We start from the raw sequence: 14,983 nt of genomic DNA, 5'->3' as shown, positions 1-14,983 counted from the left end.
TCACACCCCATCACCCTTTGCGTTTAAGTGGATGAAAAGTCGAATATTGTGGAATAATCAATTATTTCATCTAATTTTCTTCAAAAATTCTGATAAAATTAAATGGGAAGAAGTCCGGTCACCAGGATTGATCCAAAAGGACCTCAAAAGTGATCCTTGAACATCGACAGGACATTACATTTTCACACCCCATCACCCTTTGCGTTTAAGTGGATGAAAAGTCGAATATTGTGAAATAATAAATTATTTCATCCAATTTCCATTCAAAAATGCAGATAAAATTAAATGGGAAGAAGTCCGGTCACCAGGATTGATCCAAAAGGACCTCAAAAGTGATCCTTGGACATAGACAGGACATTACATCTTCACACCCCATCACCCTTTGCGTTTAAGTGGATGAAAAGTCGAATATTGTGGAATAATCAATTATTTCATCCAATTTCCATTCAAAAATGCAGATAAAATTAAATGGGAAGAAGTCCGGTCACTAGGATTGATCCAAAAGGACCTCAAAAGTGATCCTTGAACATCGACAGGACATTACAACTTCACACCCCATCACCCTTTGCGTTTAAGTGGATGAAAAGTCGAATATTGTGAAATAATAAATTATTTCATCCAATTTCCATTCAAAAATGCAGATAAAATTAAATGGGAAGAAGTCCGGTCACAAGGATTGATCCTAAAGGACCTCAAAAGTGATCCTTGAACATCGACAGGACATTACAACTTCACACCCCATCACCCTTTGCGTTTAAGTGGATGAAAAGTCGAATATTGTGGAATAATCAATTATTTCATCTAATTTCCTTCAAAAATTCTGATAAAATTAAATGGGAAGAAGTCCGGTCACCAGGATTGATCCAAAAGGACCTCAAAAATGATCCTTGAACATCGACAGGACATTACATCATCACACCCCACCACCCTTTGCGTTTAAGTGGATGAAAAGTCGAATATTGTGAAATAATAAATTATTTCATCCAATTTCCATTCAAAAATGCAGATAAAATTAAATGGGAAGAAGTCCGGTCACCAGGATTGATCCAAAAGGACCTCAAAAGTGATCCTTGAACATCGACAGGACATTACATCTTCACACCCCATCACCCTTTGCGTTTAAGTGGATGAAAAGTCGAGTATTGTGGAATAATCAATTATTTTATCTAATTTTCTTCAAAAATTCTGATAAAATTAAATGGGAAGAAGTCCGGTCACCAGGATTGATCCAAAAGGACCTCAAAAGTGATCCTTGAACATCGACAGGACATTACATTTTCACACCCCATCACCCTTTGCGTTTAAGTGGATGAAAAGTCGAATATTGTGAAATAATAAATTATTTCATCCAATTTCCATTCAAAAATGCAGATAAAATTAAATGGGAAGAAGTCCGGTCACCAGGATTGATCCAAAAGGACCTCAAAAGTGATCCTTGAACATCGACAGGACATTACATCTTCACACCCCATCACCCTTTGCGTTTAAGTGGATGAAAAGTCGAATATTGTGGAATAATCAATTATTTCATCCAATTTCCTTCAAAAATTCTGATAAAATTAAATGGGAAGAAGTCCGGTCACCAGGATTGATCCAAAAGGACCTCAAAAATGATCCTTGAACATCGACAGGACATTACATCATCACACCCCATCACCCTTTGCGTTTAAGTGGATGAAAAGTCGAATATTGTGAAATAATAAATTATTTCATCCAATTTCCATTCAAAAATGCAGATAAAATTAAATGGGAAGAAGTCCGGTCACCAGGATTGATCCAAAAGGACCTCAAAAATGATCCTTGAACATCGACAGGACATTACATCATCACACCCCATCACCCTTTGCGTTTAAGTGGATGAAAAGTCGAATATTGTGAAATAATAAATTATTTCATCCAATTTCCATTCAAAAATGCAGATAAAATTAAATGGGAAGAAGTCCGGTCACCAGGATTGATCCAAAAGGACCTCAAAAACGATCCTTGAACATCGACAGGACATTACATCTTCACACCCCATCACCCTTTGCGTTTAAGTGGATGAAAAGTCGAATATTGTGGAATAATCAATTATTTCATCTAATTTTCTTCAAAAATTTCGATAAAATTAAATGGGAAGAAGTCCGATCACCAGGATTGATCCAAAAGGACCTCAAAAATGATCCTTGAACATCGACAGGACATTACATCTTCACACCCCATCACCCTTTGCGTTTAAGTGGATGAAAAGTCGAATATTGTGAAATAATAAATTATTTCATCCAATTTCTATTCAAAAATGCAGATAAAATTAAATGGGAAGAAGTCCGGTCACCAGGATTGATCCAAAAGAACCTCAAAAATGATTCTTGAACATCGACAGGACATTACATCTTCACACCCCATCACCCTTTGCGTTTAAGTGGATGAAAAGTCGAATATTGTGGAATAATCAATTATTTCATCCAATTTCCATTCAAAAATGCAGATAAAATTAAATGGGAAGAAGTCCGGTCACCAGGATTGATCCAAAAGGACCTCAAAAATGATTCTTGAACATCGACAGGACATTACATCTTCACACCCCATCACCCTTTGCGTTTAAGTGGATGAAAGTCGAATATTGTGGAATAATCAATTATTTCATCCAATTTCCATTCAAAAATGCAGATAAAATTAAATGGGAAGAAGTCCGGTCACCAGGATTGATCCAAAAGAACCTCAAAAATGATTCTTGAACATCGACAGGACATTACATCTTCACACCCCATCACCCTTTGCGTTTAAGTGGATGAAAAGTCGAATATTGTGGAATAATCAATTATTTCATCCAATTTCCATTCAAAAATGCAGATAAAATTAAATGGGAAGAAGTCCGGTCACCAGGATTGATCCAAAAGGACCTCAAAAATGATCCTTGAACATCGACAGGACATTACATCATCACACCCCACCACCCTTTGCGTTTAAGTGGATGAAAGTCGAATATTGTGGAATAATCAATTATTTCATCCAATTTCCATTCAAAAATGCAGATAAAATTAAATGGGAAGAAGTCCGGTCACCAGGATTGATCCAAAAGAACCTCAAAAATGATTCTTGAACATCGACAGGACATTACATCTTCACACCCCATCACCCTTTGCGTTTAAGTGGATGAAAAGTCGAATATTGTGGAATAATCAATTATTTCATCCAATTTCCATTCAAAAATGCAGATAAAATTAAATGGGAAGAAGTCCGGTCACCAGGATTGATCCAAAAGGACCTCAAAAATGATTCTTGAACATCGACAGGACATTACATCTTCACACCCCATCACCCTTTGCGTTTAAGTGGATGAAAGTCGAATATTGTGGAATAATCAATTATTTCATCCAATTTCCATTCAAAAATGCAGATAAAATTAAATGGGAAGAAGTCCGGTCACCAGGATTGATCCAAAAGAACCTCAAAAATGATTCTTGAACATCGACAGGACATTACATCTTCACACCCCATCACCCTTTGCGTTTAAGTGGATGAAAAGTCGAATATTGTGGAATAATCAATTATTTCATCCAATTTCCATTCAAAAATGCAGATAAAATTAAATGGGAAGAAGTCCGGTCACCAGGATTGATCCAAAAGGACCTCAAAAATGATCCTTGAACATCGACAGGACATTACATCATCACACCCCACCACCCTTTGCGTTTAAGTGGATGAAAAGTCGAATATTGTGAAATAATCAATTATTTCATCCAATTTCCCTTCAAAAATGCAGATAAAATTAAATGGGAAGAAGTCCGGTCACCAGGATTGATCCAAAAGGACCTCAAAAATGATCCTTGAACATCGACAGGACATTACATCTTCACACCCCATCACCCTTTGCGTTTAAGTGGATGAAAAGTCGAATATTGTGGAATAATCAATTATTTCATCCAATTTCCATTCAAAAATGCAGATAAAATTAAATGGGAAGAAGTCCGGTCACCAGGATTGATCCAAAAGGACCTCAAAAATGATCCTTGAACATCGACAGGACATTACATCTTCACACCCCATCACCCTTTGCGTTTAAGTGGATGAAAGTCGAATATTGTGGAATAATCAATTATTTCATCCAATTTCCATTCAAAAATGCAGATAAAATTAAATGGGAAGAAGTCCGGTCACCAGGATTGATCCAAAAGAACCTCAAAAATGATTCTTGAACATCGACAGGACATTACATCATCACACCCCATCACCCTTTGCGTTTAAGTGGATGAAAAGTCGAATATTGTGGAATAATCAATTATTTCATCCAATTTCCATTCAAAAATTCTGATAAAATTAAATGGGAAGAAGTCCGGTCACTAGGATTGATCCAAAAGGACCTCAAAAGTGATCCTTGAACATCGACAGGACATTACAACTTCACACCCCATCACCCTTTGCGTTTAAGTGGATGAAAAGTCGAATATTGTGGAATAATCAATTATTTCATCTAATTTCCTTCAAAAATTCTGATAAAATTAAATGGGAAGAAGTCCGATCACCAGGATTGATCCAAAAGGACCTCAAAAATGATCCTTGAACATCGACAGGACATTACATCTTCACACCCCATCACCCTTTGCGTTTAAGTGGATGAAAAGTCGAATATTGTGAAATAATAAATTATTTCATCCAATTTCCATTCAAAAATGCAGATAAATTAAATGGGAAGAAGTCCGGTCACTAGGATTGATCCAAAAGGACCTCAAAAGTGATCCTTGAACATCGACAGGACATTACAACTTCACACCCCATCACCCTTTGCGTTTAAGTGGATGAAAAGTCGAATATTGTGGAATAATCAATTATTTCATCTAATTTCCTTCAAAAATTCTGATAAAATTAAATGGGAAGAAGTCCGATCACCAGGATTGATCCAAAAGGACCTCAAAAATGATCCTTGAACATCGACAGGACATTACATTTTCACACCCCATCACCCTTTGCGTTTAAGTGGATGAAAAGTCGAATATTGTGAAATAATAAATTATTTCATCCAATTTCCATTCAAAAATGCAGATAAAATTAAATGGGAAGAAGTCCGGTCACTAGGATTGATCCTAAAGGACCTCAAAAGTGATCCTTGAACATCGACAGGACATTACAACTTCACACCCCATCACCCTTTGCGTTTAAGTGGATGAAAAGTCGAATATTGTGGAATAATCAATTATTTCATCTAATTTCCTTCAAAAATTCTGATAAAATTAAATGGGAAGAAGTCCGGTCACCAGGATTGATCCAAAAGGACCTCAAAAATGATCCTTGAACATCGACAGGACATTACATCATCACACCCCACCACCCTTTGCGTTTAAGTGGATGAAAAGTCGAATATTGTGAAATAATAAATTATTTCATCCAATTTCCATTCAAAAATGCAGATAAAATTAAATGGGAAGAAGTCCGGTCACCAGGATTGATCCAAAAGGACCTCAAAAGTGATCCTTGAACATCGACAGGACATTACATCTTCACACCCCATCACCCTTTGCGTTTAAGTGGATGAAAAGTCGAATATTGTGGAATAATCAATTATTTCATCTAATTTTCTTCAAAAATTCTGATAAAATTAAATGGGAAGAAGTCCGGTCACCAGGATTGATCCAAAAGGACCTCAAAAGTGATCCTTGAACATCGACAGGACATTACATTTTCACACCCCATCACCCTTTGCGTTTAAGTGGATGAAAAGTCGAATATTGTGAAATAATAAATTATTTCATCCAATTTCCATTCAAAAATGCAGATAAAATTAAATGGGAAGAAGTCCGGTCACCAGGATTGATCCAAAAGGACCTCAAAAATGATCCTTGAACATCGACAGGACATTACATCTTCACACCCCATCACCCTTTGCGTTTAAGTGGATGAAAAGTCGAATATTGTGAAATAATAAATTATTTCATCCAATTTCCATTCAAAAATGCAGATAAAATTAAATGGGAAGAAGTCCGGTCACCAGGATTGATCCAAAAGGACCTCAAAAATGATCCTTGAACATCGACAGGACATTACATCTTCACACCCCATCACCCTTTGCGTTTAAGTGGATGAAAAGTCGAATATTGTGGAATAATCAATTATTTCATCCAATTTCCTTCAAAAATTCTGATAAAATTAAATGGGAAGAAGTCCGGTCACCAGGATTGATCCAAAAGGACCTCAAAAATGATCCTTGAACATCGACAGGACATTACATCTTCACACCCCATCACCCTTTGCGTTTAAGTGGATGAAAGTCGAATATTGTGGAATAATCAATTATTTCATCCAATTTCCATTCAAAAATGCAGATAAAATTAAATGGGAAGAAGTCCGGTCACCAGGATTGATCCAAAAGAACCTCAAAAATGATTCTTGAACATCGACAGGACATTACATCTTCACACCCCATCACCCTTTGCGTTTAAGTGGATGAAAAGTCGAATATTGTGGAATAATCAATTATTTCATCTAATTTCCTTCAAAAATTCTGATAAAATTAAATGGGAAGAAGTCCGATCACCAGGATTGATCCAAAAGGACCTCAAAAATGATCCTTGAACATCGACAGGACATTACATCTTCACACCCCATCACCCTTTGCGTTTAAGTGGATGAAAGTCGAATATTGTGGAATAATCAATTATTTCATCCAATTTCCATTCAAAAATGCAGATAAAATTAAATGGGAAGAAGTCCGGTCACCAGGATTGATCCAAAAGGACCTCAAAAATGATCCTTGAACATCGACAGGACATTACATCTTCACACCCCATCACCCTTTGCGTTTAAGTGGATGAAAGTCGAATATTGTGGAATAATCAATTATTTCATCCAATTTCCATTCAAAAATGCAGATAAAATTAAATGGGAAGAAGTCCGGTCACCAGGATTGATCCAAAAGAACCTCAAAAATGATTCTTGAACATCGACAGGACATTACATCTTCACACCCCATCACCCTTTGCGTTTAAGTGGATGAAAAGTCGAATATTGTGGAATAATCAATTATTTCATCCAATTTCCATTCAAAAATGCAGATAAAATTAAATGGGAAGAAGTCCGGTCACCAGGATTGATCCAAAAGGACCTCAAAAATGATCCTTGAACATCGACAGGACATTACATCTTCACACCCCATCACCCTTTGCGTTTAAGTGGATGAAAAGTCGAATATTGTGGAATAATCAATTATTTCATCCAATTTCCATTCAAAAATGCAGATAAAATTAAATGGGAAGAAGTCCGGTCACCAGGATTGATCCAAAAGGACCTCAAAAATGATCCTTGAACATCGACAGGACATTACATCTTCACACCCCATCACCCTTTGCGTTTAAGTGGATGAAAGTCGAATATTGTGGAATAATCAATTATTTCATCCAATTTCCATTCAAAAATGCAGATAAAATTAAATGGGAAGAAGTCCGGTCACCAGGATTGATCCAAAAGAACCTCAGAAATGATTCTTGAACATCGACAGGACATTACATCTTCACACCCCATCACCCTTTGCGTTTAAGTGGATGAAAAGTCGAATATTGTGGAATAATCAATTATTTCATCCAATTTCCTTCAAAGATTCTGATAAAATTAAATGGGAAGAAGTCCGGTCACTAGGATTGATCCAAAAGGACCTCAAAAGTGATCCTTGAACATCGACAGGACATTACAACTTCACACCCCATCACCCTTTGCGTTTAAGTGGATGAAAAGTCGAATATTGTGGAATAATCAATTATTTCATCTAATTTCCTTCAAAAATTCTGATAAAATTAAATGGGAAGAAGTCCGATCACCAGGATTGATCCAAAAGGACCTCAAAAATGATCCTTGAACATCGACAGGACATTACATCTTCACACCCCATCACCCTTTGCGTTTAAGTGGATGAAAAGTCGAATATTGTGAAATAATAAATTATTTCATCCAATTTCCATTCAAAAATGCAGATAAATTAAATGGGAAGAAGTCCGGTCACTAGGATTGATCCAAAAGGACCTCAAAAGTGATCCTTGAACATCGACAGGACATTACAACTTCACACCCCATCACCCTTTGCGTTTAAGTGGATGAAAAGTCGAATATTGTGGAATAATCAATTATTTCATCTAATTTCCTTCAAAAATTCTGATAAAATTAAATGGGAAGAAATCCGATCACCAGGATTGATCCAAAAGGACCTCAAAAATGATCCTTGAACATCGACAGGACATTACATTTTCACACCCCATCACCCTTTGCGTTTAAGTGGATGAAAAGTCGAATATTGTGAAATAATAAATTATTTCATCCAATTTCCATTCAAAAATGCAGATAAAATTAAATGGGAAGAAGTCCGGTCACTAGGATTGATCCTAAAGGACCTCAAAAGTGATCCTTGAACATCGACAGGACATTACAACTTCACACCCCATCACCCTTTGCGTTTAAGTGGATGAAAAGTCGAATATTGTGGAATAATCAATTATTTCATCTAATTTCCTTCAAAAATTCTGATAAAATTAAATGGGAAGAAGTCCGGTCACCAGGATTGATCCAAAAGGACCTCAAAAATGATCCTTGAACATCGACAGGACATTACATCATCACACCCCACCACCCTTTGCGTTTAAGTGGATGAAAAGTCGAATATTGTGAAATAATAAATTATTTCATCCAATTTCCATTCAAAAATGCAGATAAAATTAAATGGGAAGAAGTCCGGTCACCAGGATTGATCCAAAAGGACCTCAAAAGTGATCCTTGAACATCGACAGGACATTACATCTTCACACCCCATCACCCTTTGCGTTTAAGTGGATGAAAAGTCGAATATTGTGGAATAATCAATTATTTCATCTAATTTTCTTCAAAAATTCTGATAAAATTAAATGGGAAGAAGTCCGGTCACCAGGATTGATCCAAAAGGACCTCAAAAGTGATCCTTGAACATCGACAGGACATTACATTTTCACACCCCATCACCCTTTGCGTTTAAGTGGATGAAAAGTCGAATATTGTGAAATAATAAATTATTTCATCCAATTTCCATTCAAAAATGCAGATAAAATTAAATGGGAAGAAGTCCGGTCACCAGGATTGATCCAAAAGGACCTCAAAAGTGATCCTTGGACATAGACAGGACATTACATCTTCACACCCCATCACCCTTTGCGTTTAAGTGGATGAAAAGTCGAATATTGTGGAATAATCAATTATTTCATCCAATTTCCATTCAAAAATGCAGATAAAATTAAATGGGAAGAAGTCCGGTCACTAGGATTGATCCAAAAGGACCTCAAAAGTGATCCTTGAACATCGACAGGACATTACAACTTCACACCCCATCACCCTTTGCGTTTAAGTGGATGAAAAGTCGAATATTGTGAAATAATAAATTATTTCATCCAATTTCCATTCAAAAATGCAGATAAAATTAAATGGGAAGAAGTCCGGTCACAAGGATTGATCCTAAAGGACCTCAAAAGTGATCCTTGAACATCGACAGGACATTACAACTTCACACCCCATCACCCTTTGCGTTTAAGTGGATGAAAAGTCGAATATTGTGGAATAATCAATTATTTCATCTAATTTCCTTCAAAAATTCTGATAAAATTAAATGGGAAGAAGTCCGGTCACCAGGATTGATCCAAAAGGACCTCAAAAATGATCCTTGAACATCGACAGGACATTACATCATCACACCCCACCACCCTTTGCGTTTAAGTGGATGAAAAGTCGAATATTGTGAAATAATAAATTATTTCATCCAATTTCCATTCAAAAATGCAGATAAAATTAAATGGGAAGAAGTCCGGTCACCAGGATTGATCCAAAAGGACCTCAAAAGTGATCCTTGAACATCGACAGGACATTACATCTTCACACCCCATCACCCTTTGCGTTTAAGTGGATGAAAAGTCGAGTATTGTGGAATAATCAATTATTTTATCTAATTTTCTTCAAAAATTCTGATAAAATTAAATGGGAAGAAGTCCGGTCACCAGGATTGATCCAAAAGGACCTCAAAAGTGATCCTTGAACATCGACAGGACATTACATTTTCACACCCCATCACCCTTTGCGTTTAAGTGGATGAAAAGTCGAATATTGTGAAATAATAAATTATTTCATCCAATTTCCATTCAAAAATGCAGATAAAATTAAATGGGAAGAAGTCCGGTCACCAGGATTGATCCAAAAGGACCTCAAAAGTGATCCTTGGACATAGACAGGACATTACATCTTCACACCCCACCACCCTTTGCGTTTAAGTGGATGAAAAGTCGAATATTGTGGAATAATCAATTATTTCATCCAATTTCCATTCAAAAATGCAGATAAAATTAAATGGGAAGAAGTCCGGTCACTAGGATTGATCCAAAAGGACCTCAAAAGTGATCCTTGAACATCGACAGGACATTACAACTTCACACCCCATCACCCTTTGCGTTTAAGTGGATGAAAAGTCGAATATTGTGAAATAATAAATTATTTCATCTAATTTCCATTCAAAAATGCAGATATAATTAAATGGGAAGAAGTCCGGTCACCAGGATTGATCCAAAAGGACCTCAAAAATGATCCTTGAACATCGACAGGACATTACATCTTCACACCTTATCACCCTTTGCGTTTAAGTGGATGAAAAGTCGAATATTGTGGAACAATTAGCGTTTTCAACATTTTCCATGCTTATTTTGTAGAACAAGTCGACGAGGTATAAATCAGGACTAAAGCAGCATGATTCTGCTTATTTCGTAGAAAATATTCTCAACAAATATCCCGGATTATCGCTAGGATTCTATTCGAAAATATAAATATCGCAGGACGACCGAATTCCTTCAACTCGCCTCATATGCGGAAAACGCCTAAATGTATGTAATTCCCTGAAGGGTGGTTTGGCGCCGGGTAACAAAACCCATCTTCAAAGATGATCCGCGGTCGAACACTTAATGAGGCGAGCTGCGTGGCTACGCGTACCGCGTGATGTGGATGCGTGGATGTTCAATTCGGGTCGAATGCGAGTGACCGCCTGGATCACGGTAGGCAACGGCTCGGCGTCGCTCGCGTTGGGTCGCAGAGAGAGTTGAGGAGTTCTCCAGTCGCATAGGGGAGTATCGTCTCACTGGTTTCGCCGGAAATGATGAGCACCGTTACGCGTAGAGCGTGCGGCGATGCGCGCTTAGGCCCTATAGCATAGGGTTTTCAGAACCCAGAATAAAAACCCTTCGTTGAAGGGGGCTATCCCACAACGAATTTAATATCTCTCCTATTTGTTTCTAGGCAATATAATCTGTTTTTTTTTTCGGAATCGCATGAATTCACGATCGTATCCAGCACAATATTTTCAACGGAATCTGAAATCTGTTTATTTTACAATCATGTTTCAGTTCTAATAGGTAGGTACACAGAAAAAAATATGTAATTAAAATTCAGCTTGAAATCATGCACATAAAGGGAATGCTATAGTTAGTGCATATTTACATGAGATATCATGTAAAATTACATTACAATCGTGTAAATTTCCGCCAACCATCGCGTAAAACATCATGGACTCCAACCGATTACGTGACTATTAGCGGAAATTTACACGATTGTAATGTAATTTTACATGATATCTCATGTAACTATGCACTAACTCTAGCATTCCCTTTATGTGCATGATTTCTAGCTGAATTTTAATTACATATTTTTTTTCTGTGTAGGGGTTTTGATCTCACCTTCAATTTGACTATAACGTACTGGGTAACAATCGGGCTTTCTAACAACTTTTTGAGCTATTTCACCATCAACTTTGCATTCTCATTTACTTGCTTGGTTGAGGCCCAAGAAATTTGCAAATCGCGTAAACACCTATTGTGTTTCGGTTATTCGCTTTGCCAATATATCTGCAAGGCAGAAATATATTGGCCTATCAATCTCTGCCGCGTAACCCGATCCGACGATTCTCCTTCGCATTTCCCCTCATAGTCTGGGCCGCGATCGCCAATGCAACCCGTATTGCTGGGGGCGTGAGCCATCTCACTCCGCATGCACTCGACTATACATTTCGTTTTCCTCTCTGGATATGGACCGTGGGAGGGATTTTGTGCGGGGCATAGACTACGTCACGCGAGTGTCGTAATTCCTCTTTTTCTTGAAAAATGGCTCTGCCACATGCTGTTTGTAGTATCGTTTTCATTTTGTAGGCATTCCTGAGGAATCCCATATCATTTATAAGAAGGTCGTTACGAGTTCATGGATGAATTACTGAAGAATCCCAGGAAGAATCCCGGAATAAATCTTAAAAGAATAATTAAACATTCCTGGAGAAATTCCTGGATGCATTTCTGAATTAATTCGTGGGAGGAGTTCCTGAAAGATCCCATGAGGAACTCCTAAAGGAAACCCAAAAAAAACTTCCCGGAGGATTCCTTGGATGAATTTTAGAGATAACTAGCTGTCCCCGGCAAACTTTGTCTTGCCTAATGCGTTTTTTACGTTTCAAGTTCCTAGCCAAGCCCAAGTCCCTGTTCAAAATGTATGAAAACCCGATTTTCAAAAACTCTTAATTTTCCCATGTTTTTTGCCTCATAAACCTTCCTTGGGTTAAAACTAACAGAACAAAACTTAGACGACTCAGATCAGACCATCCGTTCGCAAGTTATGCGCGGTCCCACGTATGCCACTACATTTTTATATATAGAAGATTCCTGGAGTTATCCTTGAAAGAATCCCAGAAGAAATTCCCGAGTGAATCCCTGAATGAATCCCTGGAGAAACCATATGAGGAATTCCTTAGGAAATCCCAGGAGAGATGCAACGAATTCCTGAGAGAGTTTCTGTAGGAGTTTTGTATTTCATTTCATTTATTTAGTTAACATCAAATTCATGATAATACTGAATCAACAATTTGCCGCCATAATACTCGATTTGCAGCTGCAGCTCTCCAACGTCGGTCACGCCCAACACTCGCCAGATCACGCTCCACCTGGTCCGCCCATCGTGCTCTCTGCGCTCCACGCCTTCTTGTACCAGCCGGATGGGTAGCAAACACCAACTTTGCAGGGTTGTTGTCCGGCATTCTTGCAACATGCCCTGCACATCGTATCCTTCTGGCTTTGGCCACTTTCTGGATGCTGGGTTCGCCGTAAAGTGCAGCGAGCTCGTGGTTCATCCTTCTCCGCCACACACCGTTCTCCTGCACGCCGCCGAAGATCGTCCTTAGCACCCGTCGCTCGAAAACTCCGAGTGCTTGCTGGTCCTCCTCGAGCATCGTCCATGTCTCGTGTCCGTAGAGAACCACCGGTCTTATTAACGTCTTGTACATGGTACATTTGGTGCGGGGGTGAATCTTTTTAGACCGCAGTTTCTTCTGGAGCCCATAGTAGGCACGACTTCCACTGATGATGCGCCTTCGTATTTCACGGCTCACGTTATTGTCAGCCGTTAGCAAGGAACCGAGGTAGACGAATTCTTCTACCACCTCGAAAGTATCCCCGTCTATCGTAACATTGCTGCCAAGGCTTGTCCTGTCTCGCTCAGTCCCACCTACCAGCATGTACTTTGTCTTAGCCGCATTCACCACCAGTCCGACCTTTGCTGCTTCACGTTTCAGGCGGGTGTACTGTTCTGCCACCGTTTCAAATGTTCTAGCAATAATATGGGATATCTTTGATAGTAGGCAGGAAAGTCCATCACCTTGTCGTAGTCCCCGTCGAGATTCAAATGAACTGGATAGTTCACCCGAAATCCTTACGCTGTTCTGCACACCGTCCATCGTTGCTCTTATCAGTCTAGTCAGCTTCCCGGGAAAGCTGTTCTCGTCCATAATTTTCCATAGCTCTGTGCGGTCGATACTGTCGTATGCCGCTTTGAAGTCGATGAACAGGTGATGCGTTGGGACCTGGTATTCACGGCATTTCTGGAGGATTTGCCGTACGGTGAAGATCTGGTCCGTTGTCGACCGGCCGTCGATGAAACCGGCTTGGTAACTTCCCACGAACTCATTTACTTTAGGTGAAAGACGACGGAAGATGATCTGGGATAGCACTTTGTAGGCGGCATTTAAAATGGTGATCGCTCGAAAATTCTCACACATTAAGGACTGTTCATTAAAGAAAGTGGACACCTGTTTTTCAATAGAAAATATGTATTTTCGAACAAATTCATAAGTTTATTTTTTATAAATGACAATCAACATACATGTGGCCGAATTCACGTGAGTTTGAACATTTACTTCGCTTTTCGGAAGAACGCTCGGACTTTCCTCTTGATACCTCCCATAAGATTCTGCACAACTTTCTCGGTAACTTTTAGTTGTACCGCAGACCAATTTTTTTGAAGCAATCAACAGAGCTTGCTTCTCTTCCATCTTTCTTGAGATGCCGCCTAATTATTATCCGGTATCTTTCCGCATGACGCTGTTCAGAGAAGTTTTGTGGATTTTGCCATTTTTCGTCAAATCGACTTTTTCCGTCTTGAGCATCTCTAGTGTAGAAGAAGCGTAATAAGCGGATGCCAGATCCGCCTAAAACAAAAGAGGATCCGTATGTTTTCGGTAGATGGGTAGAAGTCGTTTTTTGATGCATTCCATTGTTATTTTCACCATTGATTGTTCCCGTTGTGAAATACGAAGAACTCTTTAAGCCACATGAACAATCGGCTTGCCACACCAAAAACTTTTTCCCAAATTTTTCAGTTCTGATGTACCCTACATCATCCGGCACATCTGTCCCCTGCTTAGCGTTAAAAAATTGCGGTCCCGGAAGTGTATTAGTGGGCCGATTCTCGAAACGACAACTTTTTGGAACACCATTTGTGCAGAATTAAACTGCTAGTCGCAAGGCTAATACGACCTATCGCTCGAAATTGCTTACTTTTTCCGTTTTCTTTGATTCACATTTTTTTGTTTAGTTTTAACTCTAAACTATTGGTAAACAGATGTCCACTTTCTTTAATGAACAGTCCTTACCTTGTCGCCTTTCTTGTGGATGGGACAGATTATCCCTTCCTTCCACTCCTTCGG

Source organism: Aedes albopictus, chromosome 3 (genome assembly GCF_035046485.1).
Source record: "Aedes albopictus strain Foshan chromosome 3, AalbF5, whole genome shotgun sequence".
Taxonomy (NCBI): domain Eukaryota; kingdom Metazoa; phylum Arthropoda; class Insecta; order Diptera; family Culicidae; genus Aedes; species Aedes albopictus.
Note: the sequence above shows the minus strand (reverse complement) of the source record.